The 23,244-nt window shown below is 40.4% G+C and overlaps 1 long non-coding RNA gene across 2 annotated transcripts in view; it reads right to left on the bottom strand.

Moving 5' to 3' along the window:
• The window catches only part of LOC123573024 (uncharacterized), a 244,931-nt gene that overhangs the window by 182,289 nt on the left and 39,398 nt on the right, over positions 1-23,244 (bottom strand). The gene's annotated exons all lie outside the window — the stretch shown is intronic.

Here is a 23,244-nt window from a genome sequence, read left to right as displayed (position 1 = left end):
CACAACCTCAGCGAGAATTTAAAAAGACTAGGCGAATATCTTACTAATTTACATAGTTGCAGTATTTTGTTATGTACAATTGAATTTCTCAGGAAAATTTTTTAATGTTGTATAAGAGTCTTGTGAAGTGGATATCATTAGCCTTGTTTTACAGATGTCAGAAAAAAAAAACCATGGAAGTAAATGGTAGATTTGTTTCCCAATTTCAAATTCACTCTTCTTAAAATTAAATTGTTAAATTGATTTAATGTTTACCTTTGAAAAGTTGGGTAAATAATAATGACTCCTTCTCTACTGGAGTATGAAGAAGGTTGAAATATCCCTCTTCTGCACTTCAACTCTAGGTTTTGACAGCAGAGAAGCTGTTTATACTGGAACATCTGGCAAAATCTGTTCGTTGTCTCATATCCACAGTAGTGTGACCAACAGAGACCCAGTAGTATCTGGTCACTCCAAGTAGACTGTGTTGATCAAATGTTATTATCTTGATGTAGCTAACATGGAAATATAGCACAGTTACAAGCCCAGGAGGCTTTTTGGGAATGCCATTTATTTCCAAAAAAATGTTAAAGGCAAAATTTACCATGTACTGTAATTTCTTATTAAAAACAAATACAGACCTGTGTCAGTTAATGAAAGGGATGCATTCTAAAAAAATGTATCATTAGGCAATTTCATCATTGTGCAAACATCAGAGTGTACTTACACAAACCTAGATGGTATAGCCTACTACACAAGTAAGTATATGGTATAGCCTATTGCCCCAAGGCTACAAATCTATAAGGCATGTCACGGTACTGAATACTGAATCCTGTAGGCAACTGTAACATAATGGAAATACTTGTGTATCTAAACATATGTAAACATAAAATGGTACAGTAAAAATACAGTATTATGATCTTATGAGACCACTGTCATATGTTCACACTTAGTGACCAAAATGTCATTATGCAGTGCATGCACTGCACAAGTCAACTCTCTCAATTGAGAAGAGTACTTAGAAAATATAAAAATCTCCACTTGCCATTGGACTGATTATTTGTTTGTTTATTCAAATGCTCTGGTCTTCTTTAGACACTGCCTATTAATATTTGAGTATTTCGTAAGTATATACAATTTTATATCCTTTCTCCAGTTGTATGGCCAGCTTGTGCCTCACACAGACCTGTAAAATCCATTATTTCATTTCATCCTTTCAATAGGAATGGCTATGACAGAATGCAGTCACTGAGATAGACTTTCCTGTTAGATTAGGAAACTCAGGGTCAGAATATTAGTTATTTGCTCAAGTGCTTATATTTCTCCAAAGAGGCATAAATTAGTGAAGTCTTCACTTGACAGTTACAATTAAGGAATGATGTATTACTTAAGCTGGCAAATGATTATTCTATAAAATAAAAATCAAAGCAGGACATTGAATAATGAAGCTGAAAACCAGTTTGCCTTGCCATAGACATTATTTTAATTACTTGTTTTACTTATTTATCATTATTAATGGCTCTATTATTGGAGAAATTGAAATGTGCCAAATATTTACTATATATTTTACATGTATTATCTCACATGAGTTTATTCTTCCTATGAAAGAGTATGAAGATATGGTTATCCACATTTTAAATGAGAGTTACCTAAGATTTTAACAGGGAGCTTTTTCAAAATCACATGACCAATAACATAATAAAATCAGGATTTCAAGTGTTTCAGATTCTGAATAAATTACTTCTAGCCAGTAAGCAATAATATATCAAACACCAGAGTTCAAAACACCACACACCTATGTGCACCATCCACATACTTTTGTGCACATGTATGCACACACATCTAAACAATATAGAAATGTCAATTGTTTGGTATGTGAAATGCCTTTTTTTTCCTTGATGTTTTATTCCCCAAGCAGGCATAGCTGCTTTAGAATTATAATGGCTTCGCTCTAGGAGACCCATGGTACAAGGGACTGCAAAGACTCTAAAGGAGTTATTTCATTCCATAGGGACCATATTATGCATGTTATGAATGTTTAAGATAGAGTGCACAGTCTGTCATGTCAACTCTCATCTACTTCAATGACAGATTATTTTTCTTCCAGCACTGGTGGTTTGAATATATCAGCTACCAAAAAAGAGGACATTTTTCTTGGAGTTTAAACACACACAAAAATCATGATAGAACCACAAAACAGAATTCAAGTAGCATTAAAACTCTGACTTAAACCCACAAAAGCAAAGAAATGTAACTTTAGCCAAACAATTCAATAAGCATCACAGTCCTTAATTCACCCTGGATAGACAGTACTAGTTACATACAACACACACAAACTTACATTTGTGGAATATTATTACGTGCAAGATACTATGCTAAATGTTATACATGAATTATCTCATTTACTCTTCACCATAAGCTTGTGAGATAACAATGATGATTACTACTTTTTTCAGTATGAGAAAACTGAAGCTCAGAAAGGTAACATTAACTTGTTCAAGGGCACTCAGGGCACTCAGCTAGAAACAGACAGAGCTGGGATTCCGACATAGGCTTCAGAAACTAAGCTCATAACTTCCACGTCTATGTACACATATAACGTATTTGCATTAAAGCAGAGAAACCAAATTTTAGCACTAGGGAAATTCAAATTTACATGAAGCAAACATCAAAATGTCCAGAAGTCAATTTGTATGACAAAATATTCAAAAGATGATATTCATTCATGAAACATATTCAGGCTTCTAAAAAATCTTTGCTAGACTCTCGCTTCACTAGATGATGTCTTCAAATAACATTTGTCTATTTTTGCTTGAGGCTCTTGCTGAGATTAAAACAGTAGGGGGTGGGGGTGGAATGTTTTAAAAGGTTAAAGGAAGTATGTTTTCTAGTATACTTTAACCTTTTTGAAAATGGAAAGCCATATTTGATCCATTTGTGTCCTAGATTTATGTTGGCAAACAACTCTCGTCACTTGAGCCAACTCTAACCAACCCATGCACCTTGAAATTAATCCTGAGATCATGCCCAGAGTACAGTGATTGATTAGCATTGTCTGTCATGGCAGGGGCGTGGCAGCATGCATGACCTGTATTTGACAGCCCTGCCCTAGACAAACAAATCCACCCCTCCTGAAATATACTCCAGAGAAGTCTGTGTCTTCAAGCAGGCAAAGTAGAAGGGAGGGAGGGAGGAAAGAGGGAAGAAAAGGAGAGAGGAAGAGAAAGACAGGAGGGAAGGGAGGGAGAAAGGAAGGAAAGGAGAGAGGCAGAAAGGAAGAAAGGAGGAAAGAAGGTAGATAGAAGGAAGGAGGGCAGGAGGAAGGGGAGAGGGAAAGAAGGAAGACTTAGGACAACTGTCTTGATAATTGGTTAAAGGATAAAGGAGTAAATTTTGACCTGAAATGTCCAGACTGATTAGCTCCATGGATAAAACTGACTTGGTAATGGTTGAACTTTGCACATATTTTGTTTTTGTATCACCTATCCATCAAGTATCTCCTTACTCTCCCACATAAGCAGCACACCCACCCTTGCCACCATAACTGGACTCAACTATTTCCCGGTCCATATTTCCCTTCTCCTTTCCCTCTCTGTTGCTATAGTTCCTTAGTTCACATCATGCCTCCTTGATGAATCCTGCCACAGGTGGCCTAGGGCAAGATCTTAAAGGTTGTCTCTCAAGTGACCCCAAAGGGCTTCATTGTGGTGATTTTACCACAATTCCCAGGGAGTCCTTAAAGCTCTACAGATGAGGACACCAAGGTCACCTAGCTGGTTGGTGACAAAACTGGTGATTTAAACTCAACTTTTCCACATTTCAGATGTGCCTGATTATCACCTCCTAACCTGCCCAATATAATCCTTTTCTAGCAACTGGAATATTGGGCTTTATTCTCTAATCCATCCCTTTACTGTCTCTTTCTCTTTATTCACTGGCCTTTACATGTGAATAGACTATCTCTCCAGTGAGCCTGGGAAAGCTCCATGGGCTGAATTCTTGGAGAAGCAGTGTGAGTTGGGGAAGAAAAGCAAGGTTAGCCATCGGAAGACTGGGCCTCCACTTCTGGCTCTACAACATTCTAGCAAGGTAACCCCGGCTAAGTCATCTCTCTGAAACTGAGTTTCCTCATCCATAAAGTGGGGTGAATAATTACCTATTCTATTGCCCAGGGTTGTTCTAAGGACCAGTAAGGTGTTGTGTTTGCAAGCAGTTGGTAATTTATTAAATACTATATGCCTGGAGGCACTGTTACATTCCTTTTATGCCCTGCTCAGCCTTAGTTTCGCAGAAGGGGCAGATCTGGCCTCCTGGACTTTTGTACTTCAGCCTCACAAATGCTATTCCCTGAACAGACGTTACCCCTGAACAGACTGGGCTTTCCCTCCGGATCCCATTCCCTCTTCCTCACTCCACAAAACTCTGCACAATATAAATATGACCACTGATATAATATTGGTGAGGCATTTATTTTGTTTTCTAGCCTTTGTCAATGTTGACATTCATAAAGAAGAAGGATTGTTTTAATACTGACTTAATACTGTGTGGCATATGATGAAACAGCACTGCTGCCGTTTATAACTTTATTCTGAAGAAAATGTAGTCCCGTACCTGCCAACATCTGAAAGCTATAAATAGTGAGAAAAATCGGGAAGCCTAAAAACTCCATTGAAATGTATTGGATTTGGAGAGTTTCTTGGATGGCCAGAGTGGAAAAATATTTTGCTAAAAAATAGGGAGTGTTGCTCCGACTGGCATACAGGCAGACGGTTTAGTTAGTATTTACCCAGCCTGTGGCAAGGGAACACTCAGCTGTTTATTTCAGTGGAGGGGATGTTGGTAGATGCTGTTTGTCTAGTCAGAAATGCCCTTTGAGACTGCAAGGCTACCTGTGACCAATTTTCAACTAAATTTATCTTTGGACTTTGTGTAAGTAATCCAGCCTTCACCAAATCCATTTGGTTTTCTGTTTGACCATGTCACAGAATCCTTACTAAAAATCTCCCAGCTTAGGCCCACAATGATGGCTTCTGGTTATTCAGCCAAAGCTGAATTTGAGACTGAAATATGAGCTCTGGATAAGTAGACTGAGTTTTGTTTAATGTAGGAAATAGCTATCACTTATTAAATAAAATAGACTGATATTTAACCAGTCATTTTCGAACCTCTTTGCCCCTTGCTCCATGGTAGAATAAATAACACATACTATTATTGACCATTGATCATGGTAACTAGCTTCATTTCATGAAAGCAATTTATGTTTTACTTTATTTCTTACTTGAAAGTGCAGCTAAGGTTTTTAATAACTACTTTCATTGCCGTTCTGACACTGACATGGTGAACACTTGAAAAATGTATTATTTTTCACTTTCAAGCACTGCAAGTGCATGTTCTTTTGACAAAACACAATAGTTTAAAGGACAGAATGACTGTAATAAAGGGCAAAAATGTGTTTCTCAAATTGTGATTAAATAGCAATTACTCTTTGTTAATCAATTTTATTTATTTTCCTTGGCATTCATTTTCATGTGTAATCCCACAGTGTTTTGGGGGCATTATTATCAAGCTGCTCAGATTGAAAGATAGATAGCTCTTTTGAGCCTGGCAAAATACTCAGGCAAAGACTATATCTCCACGACAGTTCACAAATATTTGAGTAGGGTAAAAATCAGGCATAAAGATTTGTGAAGCAGGGCTATGATTTTTTTTAACCTATTGTTTGTCTTGTATTCCCGTTTATCTCCACATCCTTGTTTCTGCATAATTAACCATTTATTTTCTCTAAAATCCCGTGAACAGTCATTATTATCCCATTTTACAGATGATAGAATTCTAGCCAGGGGAAATAAGATCCTAGCGCAGGAAGTTGCATGGCCAGGATTTACCCCCACACCCTCCCGTGAGTCTGACTCCCATGCCTGGGCTCTTTCTGCCAAGCCTCAGAGTCTCACAAGGGCAGGAATCTGCAGCCCAAGCTTCCTGTCAAGTTGACAAATGTGTTAAATTCAAAGATAAAAGCCTCCATGTTAGGCTGTCAAGGGGTCAGTTCACCTGAGCCTTAGCATCCTCCTTAGCTCTATTCCCATACAGAAGCTCTTCTTGAGCTCGTTGCTGCAGCAACAGAATTCAAATGTAGCGGGGAGCTACCACTACAAAGATTTTGACAGTGGGGCTGAAGCATATGTAGAATTGGCCCTGCTTCTGCAAGTCCCAGGGAGCTCAGTGTAACTTACATGTGGTGGCACCACACCAGAGTATCAAGGCATCCTAATGAAGAGCTACTGTCTGGTGGAGAATGTGCAGAGAAACTACTCTTTGGGACTAATCCATGTAGAAGGATTGGCAATTCCACACAAAAAGAAGAAGGTACACACTTCAAAAAAAAGAAATGTGGGGAATCCAGAATGAGAACAGCACTAAGGCAGATGCTTTTATTTTCCATTTGCTGTCAATTTGTCTCCTATTACTTTTCTAGTGAAAGCCTCATACTGTTAGTTTCAGTATTAAAAAAGAATAATCTTTAAACACTTAAGATTGTTTTTTCTAGACACTCATCATTGGAAGTTTTAAGATTATAATCCAGTATCTCTTCAGCTACATCAAAAACAATAATTAATAATAATAATAAATAATGATTCTGCTATCCAAGAGTCAGCCATTTATTTCGTTGCCTTAAATATCAATACCAAGAACCAAATCAAAGTCAAATATATTACCAGATGCCATTGTTGTCTAAGTCATGGAAACAGAAAGAAAGCAATGTGAAAATCTACAAAGAGAAGAGAAAAAGAAAGTGAAGAAGTGGGTACAGAATCACAGATTGGAAAGTAGCAGAACACCATAGAATATTTTGGTCTTGGAGGCCAAGTAGACCTAAGCTCAAATCCCAGCTAAGAAACTTGAAAGATCTCGAGTATTCAGCAAATTATTTCACCTGTCTAAGCATCAATTTCTTCACTAATAAAAATAATATCCATCTCATAGAGATAGTATAACTAATAAAGAAGAAAGAGTGGCAGATTTGATAATGATGTCTACTAACCTAGAAGAAAATATAAAATATCATCTTGTCCAACTCCCCTCCAGTATAGAAATCCTCTTTTTAGCATCTCTGTTTGAGAAAGGCCACCTGCTGACGATGGACTGTACAATCTAACAAAATGGCCATTCTCTCCATAGCTATACTTATAAGAAATTTATTCTTAAAATTAAGCCAAAGTTTACTTCACTCTAACTTCAAAATAATAACAATTCTTAAAAGGTGGGACCGAGACCTGTCATGATGCACCATTGGGAACTACTCTCCACCTGTTCTGGAGGTCATCCTTGTCTCAGAAACAGCTACTTGGTCTTTGGTCCTTGGTCCTCGTCTCAGATATGGCTGCTCTGAGACTGACAATCACCTCAGTCCCTGAGACTTTTCTAACAAGAAAAGTTCACAGGTCGTCCTTCTCCCATCCTGTAAAAGTGTGCAGTTCATTTGTATTAGTTTTTTCCACCTACAAAAGTCATAACGAGTCAAAGCAGCAGCACAGTTTGAAAAGCATAGGGGGAAAAAAAGACTGAAATATTATTTCTACTGTTAACATGTTGGTGTCCTTCTGCTATTTTTCTTCCATGCATGAATATGTATTTTTCAGCAGAATGGTATCATGCTACATACATCAGTTTGTAGCCTTCTTACTATGTTCAGATAATTAGAAGACAGAGATACTAGGCTCAGAGGCTCATCATCTTTCAGGATACTGTGACAACAGACTGGTAGAGAAGTGAATAAATTAGACACCCCCTGTATAATCAAATCAAATTATAATTCAAAGATCCAGTATTCTACCCATGAATCTTCATTACTGTTTGTAATCTTAAGAGTGCTTTTAAAACTTGTAAAACATTGGGAGTTTTTCAGGTTTATCTAATTAAATAGTAATTAATGTCAAAGAGGCATATTCTCATATTCATCTATAATATCTAAATGTCTGTCATATTCTCTGCTAAAATACAGAGACACTAAGACCCTGTGTTATACCTAGAAATACTTGTCTAATAGCTTCATCCATAAAAGAGAATTGGGTTAGTTTTGTAATCTCGGGGATTATCAGTGTATCTTGGTTGTTTATTCACAATAAGACAAGGCAATGTGGATAAGCAGGCCTAGGAACATGACCCAACAACCAGATGTGACAGGCCCTGGGAGAGTCTGGCTCCCAGGAGAGGTTCAACAGGGAAAGTGGGGTGTGGTGTCCAAGGCCTGCAGCAACTCTAATGTCCGCTCAAACATAATGACTGGGAACTTCTGGGAAAAGGACTTCATTAGAATCATCTCTGTGTTCCTATGGCATCCCATGGAGAGTGGCATATCATAATAACCCTTCATGTTATTGTGTGCCTGTTCTATTCCCCACTCCGCTCTAGTCATCTTACCTGTGTAATCTCATTCAACACTCACAAAATCCCAATGAAACAGGAGTTGCCAACCACATTGTAAAGATAGGGAACTAAAACCCATGGAAACAATTAGTTCGTAGCCATGTAGCACAGAAAGTATGGAGCAAGCATTCTCTGATTTGTTTTATTTATTGAGTACCTACTACATACCAGAAACTGTCTACGGGCTGAGGATAGAGACCCTGCGCTCATGGTACTTACATTCTGGGAGGTCAAGGCAAGGGAAATAAACAAAGTCATCAAATAAATGCACAAGGTAATTCTAGAGGATATTAAGTGTCACAAAGACAATACAGCACCATAAAGTGCCAGAAACTAACTGGTAGTGGAACAAGAGGACTGATTTAGACAGAGTAGTCAGGAAGGTTCCCCCAAGAAGAAACTTTAGCTGAAAATTTCATGAATAGAACAATCCAGGAATGTGATGATCTGAGGGAAAATAGTGTAAAGGCTGGGAGACAAGAACAGACCTGACATGTTTAAAAAACAGAAGGCATATTAAAAAAAAAAAAAAAAAAAAAAGGTAAAGAGTGGTGTGCAATGACGACAGAGGTAGGCAGTGACCAGATTATCTAGATCCTTACAGGTCGTGGTAAAGAGTTAGGATTTTATTCTAAACATGGTGAAAACTTTGTGGAAGGTTTGTAACAAGAGAGAAATATGATCTGATTTATAACTTTTAGAGATAAAAAGCACAGTCTTACTCCAAAGCCCAGGCTCTTAATCCTGGGGTAATGATGTGTTTTGAAGAGTTGGTGTCCAAATAATATGGAATAAAGGAAAAATAATGACATAGTTCAAGAAGAAGAAATGAGCCCAATGTGTGAGAAGGGAACTGGAATTCATAGTAAGCATAGTGAATAAGGACAGTCTGCATCGGACGGATGGATTGCTCAGAGGTTCCTGGTCCCAGCCATCAATCAAGGATCCAGACCCTAGGAGGAGTCATCTGACCAAAGCAAGCCAGCAACCAGCTCCTGGATGGACAAATGTACTGGGAAGATTATCAGAACAGGAAGAAGAGGGAAGTGGATAACGAAGAAGCCCAGGATTTGTGGGTACTCACAGAAAAAGAAAGGGAAGAAAGCCTCAGGATGAGGAACTTGGAAAATAGAAAATACAGTTTGGGGACTGACAGGCAAACTCTGTGATCAGCACTGCCTTTTCTTCTGATCCAATTAGCTTCCAGGAAATACTGTGTAGAACTTGCAGACGTTCACATTCTGTTTGATGTAGGTAGTGCTGCATCTCTGGGTGAAATAAAAATGGAGGGGAAATTTCTTACACTGGGGAAACAAGAAAATACAAGGCAAAGGAAATTGGGAAGGAAAAAAGCTCCAAGTTTAGCATGATTTTTTCTCATTAACCTCTGGTTCTTATTAATCATCTCCTTAATTTTCTCAAGGCACACATCATGCTTATTTAATTGACTGTTATAAAATTTTGCAGGATTACTGAAGTTACAACCATAGGTAAATTGAGTGCTATAAACTCAATGTATTTTCACAAAGCTAATAAACTTGTCCTCCCTTTTTTATCTTTTCTGCTCTGTTTTCTCTCCCGTTTTCTGTGTCTCTCTCATTCCTTCATTTTCTCTCTCCCCCTTGCTCCCTCCTTTCCTCTTTGTATGTTTGTATGTACATAAGTTAAATAAAATAACAAAAAAGTTTTCAGGGAATCAGGATGAACTGGTATTTTCTGTGAGTTTATCTTTTATATTTCTTTGAATATGAGAGCAACATTTGCCTTTCTCTAGGTTTGAAGCACATTTTAAATTATCCAGAAATTCTTTTTGAAAAATCACTGAAAAGAATGTCTGCTCCGTGGCTCACTGGCATTTTCTGTAAGTTCTTTCATTATTTGGTTATAACTCACTTGGATCTGAAGACACGAAACCATTTAAATCAACCAGATAGTGGGTTCCCTCACTATCTCTCATGGACTTGTGTTTCAGTTTCTTCTTGATGATGTTTCTTTTGTTCTATTTCATTTGAAGAGCCTTGCTGGAGAACGTAAAAGGAGAATAGGAGCTGAGGAGTTCTGCTTTCTGTGTGTCATCTGTTAACATTGCACCATCTGCCCTGGGCAACTGGCCTATTCCTTCCTCGTTTTTCTGGGTAGTAAATAGATTTACTCAAAGGAAAAAAGAAAGGGGAGAACAAAGGGTGTGCTGCATCAGAGGTGGGGGATGGGAGTGGAATGACACCCATTGGTGCAAGATCACAGGCTGCTTACCACATGCCACTGTTAGACCCCAAATCTACTTGCTTGCTCCCATATCTGTTAAGGCCTCTCTGCACAGCTCCCACCAGAGATTTTTAAGAGAAAATAGGGGTAATAATGGACAGCAGTTGGCTTTATCTGTGACTGCCATAACCGCCATAGAGAGAGATCAGTCTTCATCATCTTTAGCTTTCAAAACCTGACTCACGCAACTCTTCTGTGCAACCTTCCTTTCGCCAGTACCCCCCACTTGTGTAGATCTCATTCCCAAAACTCACAGCCAATCCTTCTCTTCTCTGTGCTGCATCTGTAGGTTGCACAGATGCTACTATTAGCCTCATCACACTGCAACATACTGGTTTTTTTTTTAATATCTATCTCTTAGTTGACTGATTAGTGTGCAAATTTGCTAAAACTGCTATACCAAATTGTCATAAATTGGGTGGCTTAAACAACAGAAATGTGTAGTCTCACAGTTCTGGAAGCAACAAGTCCAGATCAAGGTGTCAGTAGAGTTGTTTTTCTGAGAACTGTGAGGGAGAACCTGTCCCATGTCTCTTTCCTCACTTCTGGTGGTTTGCTGACAATCTTTGACATTCTTGGCGTCTAGAGGCATCATCCCGATCTCTGCCTTCATCTTCACATGACATTTTCCTGATATGCATATCTGATTCTTCGTGTGGCATTCTTTTTGTAAGAATGCCAGTGGGATTAGGGGCTCACCCAACTCCAGGATGACCTCATCTTGAATTTTAACTGCAGTGACCTGATTTCCAAATAAAGTCATATTCCAAGATACTGGAGGTGAGGACTTCAACATATAAATTTTGAGGGGACATGATTCAACCCATAGCAATCAGGTTCCATGTTTAATTCATGTCATACTTGACATCTACTACACTGCCAAGTCTTCGCCTGAAATCCAAGGCCCTCAAAAATATACATTTAATTGGCTTAAATATCTCTTCCACTTTCAGTATAGATGCAGGCTAAATTGAGTATATGAGTTAAATTTTTCTTTCTCAGAGGTAGCACCGTTAGGAAACCAGAAAAGCTCTGAAAACAGAAAAGTCTCTGATCTCAAGAGCCTTATTCTATTTTATGATTTCTTGATGGTGCTACCTCTTAGAAAATGAGTGTGGTAAATACTACAATGGCGTGAGCCCAAGGTATAGTGGGAAGCCACAGGCCATAAAGATTGAGCTGAATCTCCAAAGGTAAGGTTGGTCCCCTGCTATGCGCCGGATAATGGGCTGGATGTACATTTAGTCTCCTAAATGTGACAATGTACATCCAGCCCTTATCTGGCGCATAATAGGGGACCAACCTTTTGCTTTGACTCTCTTGGCCTAACTCTTGAAGAATGAGGCCCATGAAACTTAAATCACATTCATTCTGCAGATCCCTACAAAGACAGATTTCCTGCTCCTCCTTCAGTTCACTTTATCCTCTAATAGAATTCAAGAATGATGCAATGTAGATGTGAACAGGGCACAAGACTCTCTTAAAGAGGCTCACAGTCTGGTGGGAGAACGAGTGTGGCAAATATTACAATGGCATGAGCCCAGGGTACAGTGGAAAGCCAGAGGCCATAAAGATTGAGCTAGATCTTCAAAGGTAAGGAACAGTGAGCCAGGTGAGGAGGTGGGCAAAGATTTTCTAGACATTAGGCATAACATTACAGAATTCCAGAGGTCAGAGAGCAGCAAGCCATACCAGCATCTTAACTCATTTGGGCCACTATAACAAAAATGTCATAGACTGGGCGGTTTAAATGACAAATATTTGCTTCTCAAAGTTCTAGAGGCTGGGAAGTTCAAGATCAAGGTGTCAACAAATTCAGTGTCTGTTGAGGGCCCATTTCCTGTTTCATAGAAGGCCCAGGATTTTTATTGCCACATCCCCACATGACTGAAAGGGTGAGAGAGCTCTCTGGAGTGTTTTTATGAGGACACTAATCTCATTCATGGGGATTTCACCCTCATGACTTAATCACTCTCAAAGGCTCTGTCTCCTAATACATCACCATGGGGTTGGTATTAGGATTTGGGGGTGGGATCATAAATATTCAGTGCATAACACCCACTGTGCTATTTGAGTACAGCCGTAAGAGTTTGGGGTCAGATCAAGAGTATCAGGCAAGTCATGCTAAAGAGCTTGGACTTTAGGTAAGAACTGAAGGGTTGTGAGCACTGGACTAGCACTGACAGATTTGTGATTTAGAAAGATCACAGATGGCCAGGTGCTGCGGTTCACACCTGTAATCCCAGTACTTTGGGAGGCCGAGGTAGGTGGATCACGAGGTCACGAGATCGAGATCATCCTGGCCAACATGGTGAAACCTCGTCTCTACTAAAAATACAAAAATTAGCTGGGCTTGGTGGTGCACACCTGTAGTCCCAGCTACTTGGGAGGCTGAGGCAGGAGAATCGCTGGAACCCGGGAGGTGGAGGTTGCAGTGTGATGAGACCATGCCATTGTACTCCAGCCTGGTGACAGAATGAGACTCTGTCTCAAAAAAAAAAAAAAAAAAAAGGAAAGAAAGAAAAGAAAAGACAACAGGAATTTACGGATCAGAGGATATTCGTTAGGAACATATCGTGCAACCCAGAAGAGAAAGAATCACAGGGACTTGTGCTGAAGATACACAGTAGGGACAGAGAGAACCAAGAGAGGCTGTGGAAATTCTCTAAGCTCCGCTGAGATCCCCTGGTATCCTTGGTAAAATCTTCTGTGCACCAAAAGCCGCACTTTTGCTTGCATGCCCACATCCACCTCACACCTGAAACTTTCCTTTGGCGAACACTTCTTGGCATTGGAGTGCCTTGCCCACAGGCATAAAAAATCCCAACGTGCCTAAAAGTTCACTTTCCACACACCACCCCCACCACCACTAACCCCTCAAATCCCACAGCCTTTAGAGAGGGATTGTAAAATATAAAATCTTAAAGCCCAGTTGCTTTGATCATGCTTGGGACAAATCCCAAGACCCAAGTTACATTCCAGTATTTTCCATGGGCTCAGGCTGAAGCTACTCTCTGGAACATGCTGCCTGAAACTGCACCCTTCCCTATCTTGCTTCCCTCACTCCTTTCCCAGGTTCTCCTGGAAGCACTTCCTTCATAAATCACTTACACATGAAACCTTCCCCTGAGATGTCCTTCAGATGATCCTGTACTAAGATAGAAGATTGAGAGCTATTGAAAAAACTAGAGGTGTCCAGAGCTTAGTAAGTGACTGGATGTGGGAAGCTATATTATTAACTGAAAGAAAAATTATTCAGTGAAACTCAAACTGTTTATAAACAAGTATGTAAAAAAGGACAAATACTACTCAAGTAGAAAGTTAATTTCCTAAGTCCAATTTTTACTCTTTCTTTGACTCTGAGGGAAGAAAGAGTTTTTGCACCATTCAATTGCTCCAGCTTTGTTACTCTAAATTTAGGACACAAATAGGGTGCTGTGGAAATCCATCTTTCTTTAGAAGAATTTTAATATAATAGCCTTTGTATCAAGTAGCTAAGAATGGATTGGAATCCCAGCCAGATTCCCTGGCTGCTTCCTCAGTGCCTGCCTCTTGCTTGCGATACCCCCCTCCCTTCCTTGTGTGCCCTGGGTCTTCTCCAAATGTCTCGGATTCTTCACGCCCCAGGAATGGGCCTGCACAATGTTCTGCACTGGCTGTTTTCGTTCTGGTCACCCCCCTCCCATGACTGTCCTGAGCAATGTTCTTTCTGTCCTTTTTGTCTTTTTTAAATATGTGAGTGAACAAATGTGGGACACGTGGTAACATTCTAGGAAGTCTGAGCTCGCGAGGTAGGACTCGAAAGCACAGAGAAAGATGTCTGTTGTTACTGGTGGATTAAGCCTCAGATTCTGTAAACACATCTTAAGCATACATAGAGTTTACGATTGCAATCAAATAAAACTTACAGCAAAGGTAATGTGATACAAATGTAATGACAAGTATAATAAGTATTAGTTTGCTATGTGTTAATCTAAGCAAGTCACATAAATGCCATTCAATACTTTTTACATCGGCAACGTAAATATGTCATTTTTATGCTCCTTTTAGAGAGACTGTAATCAGTATTCAGGCAAATCAACAATTCCCCAATCACACACAATTTAAACAACAAAGTTCCTAAATTTTACTCCTCAGTAATTATCACCCACCTACATTTAAGGGCCTATTTTATGCCGAGCACTGTGCTAGGTGCTGTAGACACAGGGAAAATGACAACATAGTCTTCATCACCAAGCAGTCTAGGTTCTCACTCCCAGCCCCTGCACCTGGGACTAAACATTTCTGGGTTCCACTCCTACTCTCCCAGTTCTCTCATTGCCAGATTTTGCCCTTCATCAGAACATTCCCCTGCGCAGTAGCTCATGGTCTCTGTGCTCAACTCCAACCTCAGGCCTCAAAGCTATAGAAACTGTGGCTCATATCCCCACAGCTTATCTGCCAGGTAAGGCAGGGTGCCAGCAGAACTGTTACAGCAGTGATCTTGGGATACAGCACATACAAACAAAGAAAGAAGGCACAGTGAAAGGGCTTCAGACAATTAGGGGTGGAAAGTACACAGGAGATGGGGCAGGGCTATGAGAATAGCAAAGAGCAGGCACGGGACAGAGAGGGGCGGCTTATCCTCTCTTAACATGGCTTTGGCAAGTCCCTCTGGGCCCAGGAGCCGTCCTCACTGGGAAGGGGTTAGGAGGGTTCTTCCTTCTGAGGAGAACTGAAAAGAATCCCGCAGTGAGGGCAGAGATGATAAAACTAATAATAGTGTGTACTAGGAGCTTGCTAAGCCCCAAATCCATGATTTTGTTTAATCTTCAGAAGCACTCTGAAGAGTTACTACTGCTGTTTAGCAGATGAGAAACCCAGGATTTGAAAACATGACCAAAATCAAAATCAAGCAGCAAGTGAGTGGCAAAACAAGGGTTAATTCAAACTTCAAACCCAAAGTTCTTTTTTTTTTTTTTTTTTTGAGACGGAGTTTTGCTCTTGTTGTCCAGGCTAGAGTGCAATGGCGCCATCTCAGTTCACCACAACCTCTGCCTCCCGAGTTCAAGTGATTCTCCCGCCTCAGCCTCCCAATGCTGGGATTACAGGCATGCACCACCATGCCCAGCTAATTTTTGTATTTTTAGTAGAGACAGGTTTTCTCCGTGGTGGTCAGGATGGTCTCGAACTCCCAACCTCAGGTGATCTGCCCGACTTGGCCTCCCAAAGTGCTGGGATTACAGGTGTGAGCCACTGCACCCGGCTCAAGCCCAAAGTTCTTAACTGCTTCATTCTACTGTCTCGGTGAAAGACACCCAGATCTTGCTGGGTATCTTGCTTAAACTTACACCAAACCATAGTATGACTTTAGACACAAAGATATGACACCCCTCCTTATCACTTGCTTTTGGGTTATTATAATACAATTAAAGAAAGAATATTTTATATAAAAGAAGTTAAGGAGAAGTATTTAATGTAAATAGAAATGCTGAGAGGAAAGGTCATTGAAAACAGGAGGGATGAAAAGCAGTCAGAAAGCAGATCAGCAATGCCAAAGACACAAGTCCCTGAGCTGACCCTTTTACCAAGGCCAGGGTTATTTATATGCAGCCAAACACAGGCAATCACAGGCTGGATCCACGGGTTCTTCATGCTTCATCTGGGCTCCTGGGCCTCAAGCCCTGGTGCAGAGCCCTGCTGAGGAACTTGGCTTTAGACATTGGGGTAGGCATTAGGCATAGGGAGGGTTTCCCAAGGAAGAGAAGAAAATCCACCTTTTTCCTTTATACCATGTTAAGACTTGCTTTAGGGAGAGGCTCTAAAGAAACAAATGAGGCTGAGATCTGAATTTCCAAATAACTAGTCCCAAATTCTTTACCTCTCGTGCTGAGAAATAGAGATGGTGATTTGGATTTCACTTACCTCCATCCCCTTAGGTTAGAAAGATTCAAAACATTGCCCTCAGTTAAGTCACCAAACTGTTTCATGGATAGCAGATGGACACTAATTCAAAAATTCAACTAAAATTTTTGGCTCAGTTCTTGTGCCTCCCTTACAAGGTCTTCAATCCCTCATCCTGGTGAATTTATCAGAATCCAGCACATTGCTGGGAACCTAGCCAGCTTAGATGTATGAATTGTCAGTACAGCTCTTTTAGGAACAACTCACATTTACCAAGCTTATGGGATAGACACATAAAGCTAATGCCAATTTATTATGTGTGATGGGCAATGGTCATCACTGGGACTGAAGGACTTCAGGTTCATAGGTATATTTCTCATGGCGGGAGAAATGTGTGCCAAATCACATTGCAAAGTTTGCTTGGTGGCCTGGAAATCAGAACAAAGAGACTTCAAGAAGCAAATAATTGCATGAGGCTGAGATGACCAGACGCAACCATTCCACAGCAGAGTGGTGTGTTGGCAGACCCTTCCAGGATGCATGATCCTTGGATGTGTAGACAGGCACTGGCAAAGTTGCATCCAAAACTCTTTTTTTCTACTTTCATGGTTAACCAATGGTTTTAGTTGTCTTTTTTGCCTCTTATATATGATAATACACTTTATTCATTTCAATCAAATCTTGACCTAGGAGTCACTTTATCTTACTTAGGTAACTTCCTTTCTCAGTTTTTATCTATCATTTGTTTATCTTAAAAGTAAATTTTCTGATAATCTTATTTTGCTCTTGGAGAAACCCTCTCCACGCTTGTAGAAAAACCCTCATGTAAACCCTTATACACTGGCAACACTATGCATTTTAATATCGCTTGTGAACAGAAAGAATATGAGAGGCAGAATATTAAGACCAAATAACTTTCCCTGGGAAACAAAGAATTAAATAGTGGTAGAATATATCTATACTTTATTGCTCATTCATTTACTCATTTGTCATTCCACAGTACTATTAGCTAGACATCTTCTAGACACAGGGAAATAGAAATGAACAAGACAGACAAAGTCTCTGCTTCTATGGGCCTTAAATTCAAGTGAGAGTCAGGGAGACAGACCGCAAACAAAACAAGATAAAATAAAATAGGAGGAAGTGGCAAGTGCTCTGATAAAAATAAAACATGTTATGGAGTGATTGGGTAGGGTGGTCAGAAGAGTCCTCTCTGAGGGAATGATGTATAAACTGAGCCCTATATAGCAAGGTGGAAATAGCTGTATGTGAGTCATGGAAATCAGCATTCCACACAAAGGATACATCTGGTGCAAGTCATTCATCTATCTATTATGCTAAACATCTCCCACTTGTGAGAATTTCACAAAGATTTCTAGAGGCAGAAATTGCATTATAGATATTCTCTAGAACATTGAGGAGTTAGAGCCTGAATTTTAGATGCCTGTTGAGTCTGGATATCTGGGTATAATTTCCATCCCTGGAAACTATAAATGTTGAGACAGAGCAATTTTAGCAATTTTCCCATATTATTCACCAATCATTACATATGATAGGTGATTAAGATGTTAAAAGAGGGCCGGGCGCAGTGGTTCACGCCTTTAATCCCAGCACTATGGGAGACCGAGGAGGACAGATCACGAGGTCAAGAGATGGAAACCATCCTGGCTAACATGGTGAAACCCCGTCTCTACTAAAAATACAAAAAAATAGCCGGGTGTGGTGGCGGGCACCTGTAGCCCTAGCTACTTGGGAGGCTGAGGCAGGAGAATGGCGTGAACCTGGGAGGCAGAGTTTGCAGTGAGCCGAGATCCCACCACTGCACTCCAGCTTGGGTGACATGGCAAGACTATGTCTCAAAAAAAAAAAAAAAGATGATGAAAGAGAAGTGCATATTCTTTGGCTGTTTTCCTGTTGTTAAACTCCTCCCTCCTCCACCAATAGCCTTAAAAGCTTGGCGTGAAGCCAAATCACTTCCAATGCATCTACCAAAATGTCGATATTGACCATTGATGCTTTCACATATGCATTTAACTTTCTGAACAAGAAGAGACTTGCTTGATTAGATTTTTGTTCTTTCATTAACTCTTGATCCTCACAACAGTACCAAAAAGAAACAAAAGCTATCAAGTTTTGGTGCCATACTTCAATAGATATTCTTTATCCAGATTCTAGCCTCCGGATTTTAATAACTGGGCTCACGCCGAGTTCTCATTTCTCACATAAAATTGCAGGAGACAAGGAAGAAAAACAAATACTAGAAAAACAGAGTAGATACATTTTTAGTGCTCTGAGTTTTTTATGTCAATAATATCTGGTATTCAGCTAAAAGCAGCCCTTGTGAGAGGAAAGGGAGTGAGTATTTTGTCATGGTCAGTCCACACAGTAACAATGTCTTAGCCTGTGGTTTGTGGGTTTCCTTTGGTGTATTCTGTGTCTCTAGATACTTTGCTGTTGTTTCCTAATTTAAAACTCAACATCTGAAAATGCTCTATGTTTTCCTAAGTATAAGAAAATATTTCAGATGTTCTAGCTTAATACCAATTTGTTATTAAAAACAAAATTCAAACTTGTAGTTTAGATGCTAATTTCACAAACATCCAACATCTTCATCAATTGTAGTCACTTTTTTAAGACATTGTTACTGTCATATTAACATGTGATGGAATTCACCACACACAAACCTCTCCAAGTATCTACAAGACTGATATTTCGATGGCAATTAACAATCGCCACTACAATGATTGAACCATTCTAAGATTTTATGTTACCAGAAAATAGGCCATAAACCTCCAAGTTCTTCTGTGCACTCATCCTTTTTTTTTTTTTTTTTTTTTTGACGGAGTTTTGCTCTTGTTGACCAAGCTGGAGTGCAGTGGCACTATCTTGGCCCACTGCAACGTTCGCCTCCTTGGTTCAAGTGATTCTCTTGCCTCAGCCTCCTGAGTAGCTGGGATTGCAGGCGCCCACCACCACACCTGGCTAATTTCTTGTATTTTTAGTAGAAACAGGGTTTCACTATGTTAGTCAGGCTGGTCTCAAACTCCTGACCTCAGATGATCCACCCGCGTCAGCCTCCCAAAGCGCTGGGATTACAGGCATGAGCCACCATACCCGGCCACTCCTCCTTTACTTCTACATAACAAGATGTAATTTTGTTTACTCTTCATTAGAGCTTCAACCACAGTGAACTGAAATTTTGCTGGGCCTGTACTTGTATTTGCATCAGTTATATAAGTCATCCTTCCCTACTTATGTGCCTCTCTGACTCCTCCTTGAACAGCTAAAGTGTGATAAACAGCGGCAAAGGCTTTCTAAATCTACTCTGGAGTACTTAAAACTGGACTTTATATAAGAGGTAACAATGTCTTCATCATTCTTTCTGAGAACTTCACAGGAAATTTAAAATTCTTCTTGCATAACATTGAAATAATCAGACTGTCACTTCAGTCAGGTAATCAATTTTGTATTTAGCAATTAAATAAAAATATTTAAACCTAAAATTTACAAACACACATGCTTGGTCAAACAGACTTTATCTGAATCTTCAATAATTAAGTTGCTTTATAAAATATCCAGATTTTCGGCCTTGGAAAAGATACAAGCATTTCAAGACTAGAGAACTGTGAGAACAATAGAAGTGTCTCTAAATAAGTGTTAAAAGTGAATATCCAAATTAGAAAATTAGAAACTCAGGTATCAATTTAAAGCATCTATCTAAATTGACAGGGCCTCACTCTATAGCCCAGGCTGGAGTTCAGTGCCACAACTGTAGCCCACTGCAGCCTCAAATTCCTGGGCTTAAGTGATCCTCCTTAAGCCCTCAGCCTCCTGAATAACTAGGACTACAGGCGCACGCCACCATGCTCAGCCAATTTTTAAATTTTTTTTTGTAGAAATTGAGTCTTGCCATGTTGACCAAGCTGGTCTAAAACTCCTGGCCTCAAGCAGTCCTCCTATCTTAGCCTCCCAAAGTGCTGGGAATACAGGTATGAGCCACTACACCCAGGCATCTCTATTTTAGAAATTTTAAAGCTAGGGTATTGCATTAGCTTTCCTGTGCTTCAACTGATTTACTAAGACCTTGGAGAAGTCCGTTTTCTTCAGAGGCAACTTATTTCCATTTGTGAAACAAGAATGGGAAACAGCTGTAAACAGATCTGTCCATAAAGCTCTGAAATTACTTCAAATGAAGGAGTCACATAATCAGAAGTCCCCCCAGTGGTGTTGTTTTTATTAGGTGACCCCAGAGAAGCACTTTTAATGACTACAATTCAATCTCCTGTTAGACACCGGAAGATACTGTCAACACAAACAAGTATTGAACTCCAGTCTGGGCAGGTCTATCTCATTCGTTGCCAGGTTATCAGAGCGTTTCTCAGGAAAGTGCTTTGACTCTTTCAAGGGAAGTGATATATTGAATGGGAACTTAGTAACCCATGTGAGTCAGTACACACTTTCAGGTGCCTCAGCAAATAAGAAAAACACTGGGCCACTAAAGACAACTTGTGTCTGATCCTGTATTCTTGCCTTTAACATCAAGCTACCTGCTGTGGTTTCTGAGTAAGTTTTTCACCAAAACTCTTCTGGCTTCTCCCCGAGAGTAGCTCAAAATGCTTAAATGTGTAAAGGCTCTTTATCTACCCCAGCCCTACCTTTATCTACCCAGCCCCTCCTTCTGGAGTTCATTTTCCCCTGCACAGAAAGTTGACAATCAAACTATCCAATTTGCGAAACAAACAGGTTTTCTTATTTGACAAGTAATCCTCATTCTGATTCATACATCCAATACATTATTGTGTTCTCAGTATATATGGATTTGCCACAGGTTAACAAACACTGATTGAGCATTTCCCGTATGCTAAGCATTTACCATCATAGAGTAAGGTTGTCTCCCTATGATGCCTTCATATAACACTTTATGTCTTTCAAGTAGAATTTAGATTTTTCTGCCTTATCCACTGAGTGTTGTGGTAAACAGAATTCTAGTATGACCTGGAGACCCTCACTGTCATAGGATCCTTTCTTCTTGAGCGTGGAAAGAACCTATAAATACTACGGGATGTCACTCCCATAATTAGGTCACATTTTTTGTCATAGTAAGCCTAACCTGGCATAATCAGTGAGATCTCAAAATGGACAGGGCTCTTCCTAGTAAAAGGGATTCAAAGTTTCAGAGGGATTCTGCATTGTGGGCTCTGAAGAGGGAAGAAGAACATGGCAAAGACCTGAGTGACTTCTAGGAGCTGAGAACAGCCCCAACAGTCAGCAAGAAATAGGGACTTCAGTCCTACATTGCATGGAACTGAGTGAGCTTGGAAGAGGACCCCAAATCCCCAGATCAGAACCCAGCTCAGGCCTAGCACAGTGGCTCACACCCTGATATGGTTTAGCTGCGTGCCCTTCCAAATCTCATTTTGAATTGTAGCTCCCATAATTCCCATGTGTCGTGTGTCATGGGGGGGGGATCCGGTGGGAAATAATTGAATCATAGGAACAGGTCTTTCCTATGCTCTTCTCATGTTAGTGAATAAGTCTCACGAGATCTGATGTATTTTATAAAGGAGAGTTTCCTTATGCAGCCTCTCTTGCCTGCCACCATGTGAAACATCCCTTTGCACACAGAAAAAGTGCCTTCATAAGATCCTAAAATCAAGTGAGCACTCACAGTAGCTGATTTTAATTTCACATGGCTGAAAAAAACACTGGAAGGGTGTAGGAAAGACAGTCTTGAATTACCAATGCTACCCCTCCCCCATCCCACAGCAGTGACTGCATGGCACAAAGAGAGAATCTGTGCAGTTAAGAAAGGGAGAGTATAGCAGCTGTGAAACATTGCATTGAATTAAGTGCTGCCCTGTCACAGCAGAAAGCAAATCTGGGCTCGACTCAACCGATACTCGCCCACCTAGGGTATATATAAATCAGCCGTAGCCACAGTGGAATTGTTCATCCTAGAAGTCGGAACTTGAGTTCTGGTAAGTCTTGCCACCACAGGCTAAAGTGTCCTGGGGCTCTAAATAAACTGGAAAGGCAGTTGAGGCCACAAGGACTACAACTCCTAGGCAAGTCCTAGTGTTAAAATGAACGCACAGACAGTGGATTTGGGGGGCACATGACCTACATCATCTGGGCTGGCTAACGGAGTGCTTGAGCCATCTCCCTCCCAACCCCAGGCAGTGTAGCTCATAGCAATGAAAGCGACTCCTTCCTTCTGCTTAAGGAGAGGAGAGTGAAGAGTAAGGAGGACTTTGCCTTGCATCTTGGATACCACCTCAGCCACAGTAGCATAGGGCACTATTCTGAGCCATGAGGCCCTCCTTCCAGGCCCTAGCTCCCAGATGACATTTCTAGACACACTCTGGGCCAGAAGGAAATCTACTACCTTGAAGGGAAGGACCCAGTCCTGGTAGGACAGATCACCTACTGACTAAAAAGCCCTTGGGCCCTGAATAACCAGCAGTGACACCCAGGTAGTATGCTGTGGGCCTTGGGTGAGACTCTGAAACTTGCTGGCTTCATGTGACACTCAGTACATTCCCAGCTGTGGGAGATACAGGAAGAGTCTCCTGCTTGAGAAACATGGAGGGAAAAGTAAGGGGACTTTGTCTTGCACCTTAGGTACCAACTCAGCAATAGAGGGTTAGAGCAACTTGCAGGCTCTTGGAGTCCCCACTTCCAGGCCTTGGC

This window comes from Macaca fascicularis, chromosome 4, assembly GCF_037993035.2.
Source record: "Macaca fascicularis isolate 582-1 chromosome 4, T2T-MFA8v1.1".
Classification (NCBI taxonomy): Eukaryota; Metazoa; Chordata; class Mammalia; order Primates; family Cercopithecidae; genus Macaca; species Macaca fascicularis.
This window is presented reverse-complemented; position numbering and strand designations above follow the sequence as displayed.